Raw genomic sequence first — 5,969 nt, 5'->3', positions numbered from 1 at the left:
AAAAAAAGTAACAATTAAAACAACAGCAATAATAAACCTTGTAGCATAGCAGCAAAAAAAAAGAAAATGAATTTCTCAATCTAAGAGTTAAAAAAAAAAAAAGGATTCTCCCAGTGGGCATCTAAAGAGCCCCTGCAGGCCTCTGAATCGTTCACCAAGAAATCCGTAAGCGGAAATTAGACAATGAGGAAAACAACTAAGACCACTTTGTATGGCTAAGCAGCATCAAAGACCTGCATTTTACAAGTATGGAATGGTCTCAAAGTGAAAAACCAAGCAGCCCTCATAAAAGTCCAAAAAAAGCCTCCAAAAAAAGACTCCAGAAAAGCCCAGAGAAAGCTGAGGCTGAGGGGCCAGCCTTCCCTGGGGAGAAGGCAGCCACTGCTGGCAGCTGGGTGGGGAGCTGGTAGCAGAGCTGGCTGGGACCGAGACGGTTGGTTCTTCCTTTCCATCTGACATTTGATCCCTTCCCTGAGGCCTATGTTATTTAATGGTGCAGAACTTCCCTTTCCCCTAAAATTGAGATCCAGCTGGGCCATTTCTGGTTCCCACAGGTGTGTGCAGGCTCAAGCCACCCTGGCTACTGTGAAAGCTACAGGTGGGGGTCCTGACAGAGAGCAGGGTGGTGGCTACCTGGCTTAGGAGGCTGGGTGGGCAGCTGAGGGTGAGTCGTAAGCTGCTCTACTGCACCCCATGAGACAGCCCCCTCTTAGGTCAACCTCACGCAGCAGCCCACTGCACAAAATAAGGTTGGTTTTAGCTGAGCACTTCACATTTGTTTGCTTCTCAGCTTGTTTCATCCTTTCGTAAAATGAAAAATATCATACATACAAAAAAGCAGAGAGGATAATACATTGAGCCCCTAAATACACCTCCCCCAGATTCAACAATTATCAGGATTGTACCACATTTGCTCAATCTATCCCTTTTTCCTTTTCTATCTTTGCTGAAATGTTTTATTGAAAGCAAATGCACGATATGCTATCTCTACCCATATACTTCAATATGCATCTCCCCCAAAAATATGAACATTTTCTTACATGACCACAACACTATTATCATGCCCAACAGAATAAACAATAATTTCTTGGTGTTCTCTAATACTCAGTGTCTCCTTTTGCCTATAAGAATGATGCCTTGAGATTAGAATCAGGGCTAAGGAAAAGCCTCCCCTCATACTGTTTAAGACTGGAGTGAACACTATAGCCCAAGTCCATTCTCCAAGCTTCAGTCCGGAATGTTTGCCTTGGTTTTGCAGGTGGACATTTCCCATAAACATCTACCTCTGTGTCTTGATGTGTAGTCTTCCATCTCCCAACCCCAAAGCAGCCTCTAAAACAAGAGTTCAGGCTTTTCAGCTACAGAGTGTCCTCAAAGTATAGAGTGTATCAGAATCACCTGGAACTTGTTAAAATGCAGATTTCTGGGCTCCACCCCAGAGTTTCCAGCTTAGTGAGTGTGGGGCAGGGCTGGGAATTTGCATATCTAACAAGTTGCCAGATGATGAGGATTCCGCTAGTCCAGGGACTATACCTGGAGAGTCACAGAGCAACGACAAACCACACAAATGGGTCTTTCTTTGATGAACTATGGCCTGCTCTGCTGAAGCTGCCTCACGACCTGGTTCCAGCAGTGCCTCATGCTCCAGGGTCATCCGTGTGCAGATAGAGATTGGGAAGGCTTTCGTTACCCTGGAGTTATTCTTGACGCGACATACTTAGGCCTCGGTGTATCAGTTCCCACTAAGCAGGTTTCTGTTGCCTTGTTACCCAGCAACTAGCCCAGCTTTGCTCTCCCATGCCTGGGCTCCTTGCCTGGTAACCCATTCCCTGAGGGACCAGTTCTCATCCTCCAATCTCAGCTTCCTCTGGTCAAGTCACCTTACACCAAATCCTCGACTTGTCCTAGGGTTTGGCTGACTTTCTCCCTGCCTTACCAGGGTAAGTCCAGCAGTTGTGAGGAAACACCCTTTCCTATAGCATCTGCTCAGAGGAGCACCTTTTCCTCATTCACACAAAAGTGTGGTGCCAGGCCCTCATCTGGTTCTCTGTCCATTTCTTTCTCCACCCTGATCCCCAATTGAGCCTGGACCATTCAGTCATGAGCCCCATCTGGCTCCCACCCCAACCCTGCTCATTCCCCCTCCCTCCCCACCCTTCCCACCCATCCCGGAATCTGCAGTGCACGTGCTTCCCAGGGCTGCCCAGCCCTGCTCTGTCAAGACCCAGGCCTTAGCCGGAAGGGCTTCCTGAAAAGCCAAAGCCACATCCCTTCCCAGGCAGGTCTGATGGCTCTCCCTCGATCAGGAAGCTTGTCCCAGGACACAGCCTCGCCCTAGTGGCACCGGGTTTCCTTCTCACCCAGTTGCCCTGAAGGAAAGCTGGGCTGGGTTTTGCCCAGTTTCTCAGAGGGGTCACTCTTGGGGCTTGAACCTCTTTATACACTAAAGTCAGCCAGCCAGTGAGTCAGCTAAATTTGCAAGCCCTATTGGCCCTCAGAAGGGGCTCTGTGGGTGAAGACTAAAAATAGTAGGTGTGAGGGCCCCAGCTTTGGGGTGGGATGGGTGAGCGCATTCATCCATCCATCCAGGAAACACTCACTGAGCACCTAGGAGGGCAGGAACTGTTTTGGACATGGCGCACCAACCAAATGACAAAATCCTTGTCTTTATAGAGGTTACATGTCAATGAAGGAGACAGATGATAATAAACAAATTTGTGAAAATATGTAGAAGACTCGCATAATTCTATAGTAGGGTCCAAAAAACTCAATAGTATCAAGTGTGGGATCCTGTGAGATTGATGAAATATCAGGGTGAACATGCTGCAGAGGGCGGGAAGCAGCTGCCAATCATATTTCCTTTTTGCTGAAGTTATTGTGGGGTGTGCTATTAAAGGGCACCACTGCATATTAAGTCATGTAAGAAGGAAATACTAAGAAAATACATAGGCCGGGTGCGGTGGCTCAAGCCTGTAATCCCAGCACTTTGGGACGCCGAGATGGGCGGATCACGAGGTCAGGAGATCAAGACCATCCTGGCTAACATAGTGAAACCCCGTCTCTACTAAAAAATACAAAAAACTAGCCAGGCAAGGTGGCGAGCGCCTGTAGTCCCAGCTACTCGGGAGGCTGAGGCAGGAGAATGGCGTGAACCCAGGAGGTGGAGCTTGCAGTGAGCTGAGATCCGGCCACTGCACTCCAGGCTGGGCCACAGAGCGAGACTCTGTCTCAAAAAAAAAAAAGAAAATACATAAAGCAAGGCAGGAAGGCATGTGATCTTGGGGTGGGGTGAGTTGAAATTTTTAATTCTATTTGTTTTATTTTATTTTATTTTATTTTATTTTATTTTATTTTACTGAGGCAGAGTCTCATTCTGTCACCCAGGCTGGAGTGCAGTAGCGTGACCTTGGCTCACTGCAACCTCTACCTCCCAGGTTTAAGCAATTCTCGTGCCTCAGCCTCCTGAGTAACTGGGATCACAGGCGTGAACTACCATGCCTAGCTAATTTTTTGTATTTTTAGTAGAGATGGGGTCACCATGTCACCCAGGCTGGTCTCGAACTCCTGGGCTCAAGCGATCCACCCTCCTAGTCTTCCTAAAGTGCTGGGATTAGAGGTGTGAGCCACTGCACCTGACTGAGTTGAAATTTTATATAGCTTGATTTATTTAATAAGAAGAATGCCTCACTAACAATGCAACCTGAAATGGAGGTTGCATCCGCCTACTGGCACGTACAGGACTGAGAAACCCAGAAACACAGAGGCATAAGAAAGTACAAAAAATAAAGGCAAGGATTGGGAATTACTAGAGAGACTGCAGCAAAGGGAGTTAAATGAAGGGACCAGAAGACCAGAAACAGATCCTCTAGCAATGGATGATGTATTTGCTGGCATCTCTTCAGAGAGACAAGGAAGGGGACATTCCAGGCAGGTGGAAGAAGACAGGAGATGACTCAGAGGTGAGAAAAAGCAAACAGTACTCCAAAGAGAAATTTTCTTAGCTGGATTGTTGACAAGCAAGAGTTAACATGGATCCAGGGTAAGAGGACTAGGAAATGCAAAGTGTGAAAATCCAAGATCAGGAAGAATGATTTTATCTTGGGCAAAAGGCCCTTGGACGCCATCACAGGCTCAGAGATGCGGGTGCTACCCACAGATGCCTAAGGAAAACTGGCAGGGGGGCTCACATGCTGTGGAGAAGCGGTGGCCCAGAGCTGGCGGTGGAGACAGAGAGGCTGCCAAGGGCAGTAGCCAGGAACTGTGGGCTGTTCTGGCCCCTTTGTCTCTCCAAAGATGTGTGGGAGGCACAGAGGGCCAGAGGTTTCCCAACTCCTGAGCAGCTCCCTGGTTCCTGTTTATTCTTATTCCTTTAATGACATGATGAGCTCATGTTCTCAGAGGTGCCGGGAATGAATTAGCCATGCAGCTCACTTCAGCATTAGCAGAAACCACGGAGTGTCCTGCAGCAGGTAGGTCTCAGCTGCGTGTCTGGAGAGGGCAGGATGACAGTGCCACATGCATGTGGGTCCTGCCCTCCAGGAGCCAGCTGGCGACCCTGCCAGCAATGGTGGCCAAGCAGGAGGGAGGGGTGGCTGCTCAGACCACCAGGGAACAAAATGTCCCTCTCCTCTTTGGAGGAAAATAATCAAGTAGATTTATTTCCTCTTTCTTTTTTACTATTCTTGCTTGCTATGGCGGAGCCACAGACTCTCCAAGGAGAGATTTCTTGAAACCACTGTCTCTTTTCCTAGGTCTCAGCTCCCCAACCTATAACTGCATGTGTGTAAATCCCTCCCCAACCCCACACTCATCCTCATTTCTAACCAGCTCTTCCTAAAATCCCACTCTTTCTTGGGGGGTCTCTTCCACAGAACCCTGGGGAAACTCACTCCATGGTCCATTTAAGTTTCATTTTCCTCTCACCTTAACCCAAACCTGTGCAGGCAAGTCAACATCCTGCCTCTTCCTGCCCCCCTTACTGAAGCCGCACCATCCCCTAGTGTCTTTCACACAACAGAGGAAGCAGCAGCATGTCCATGACATTTGGTCATGCCAGTCAAGTCCCTGCCATCTGGGCACACCGCCTTCTCCAGGTCTCTGCTGGCTTCTGGATCACATTTCCCTGTCATCATCCTTGGTGACCTCAACCTTCATGTCAATGACCTGTCCAGCTCCCTGACCGCCCTCTTCTGTGCCCTCCTCCACATAGATGACCTTTGTCCCACAGGATAGCGACCACAGCTGGACCGCATTACACGGTTCTGCCTCCCCTTCGAGACCTCAAGCGTGGTGCAGACCCTTCAACCTCAGCCTCCTACCCTGCCGACATCCCGCCTCCTCACTCCTCCTGAACCAGTTCTTTGTCATTGCTGAATCGTCTCATTTCTTGACCCTTTGTAACACATACAATCTAATACCCCTCTTTGGTCTACATTTTTCAATATACATGTATACAGCTCTCCAGGCTCTACCATGCCTTTTCCCCTGGGTCTCCTTCCTCCCCAGCAATTAGCACTATGGAGCCAAAAGAAAGAAATACTTGCAAATTTACCTTCTCTTCTAAGATGCAATTACTTTTGTACCAAGCTAATATATGCATTAATATTATGCACTTACCATAGGCTAGATTCCTCTAAGCATTTTGTCTGGGTTGTCTCCTTTAATCTTCACAATAACTCATGGGTGGGTATGATCATCACTCCCATTTAACGTGTAAGGAAACCCAAAGCACAGAAAAAAAAAAGTACTTTGCCCATGGTCATGCAGTTGGAGGCAAGATTCAAACCCAGAATCCACTATCTCTCACGTACCTTCCAAGTTACATAGAACAGGTATTGGTCTACTACAGTTTTTTTTTTTATTATTTATTTTAGCTGCTCCTTGCAGAGTAGGACTAATTCTTAGGCAATGTACCTGAAGTTAGCCTATTAAGATTTTTTTTCTTTTTTTTTTTTTTTTTTTTTTTTTTT

Source organism: Rhinopithecus bieti, unplaced genomic scaffold (assembly GCF_001698545.2).
Source record: "Rhinopithecus bieti isolate Rb0 unplaced genomic scaffold, ASM169854v2 scaffold_14229, whole genome shotgun sequence".
In the NCBI taxonomy this organism is placed as follows: domain Eukaryota; kingdom Metazoa; phylum Chordata; class Mammalia; order Primates; family Cercopithecidae; genus Rhinopithecus; species Rhinopithecus bieti.
This window is presented reverse-complemented; position numbering follows the sequence as displayed.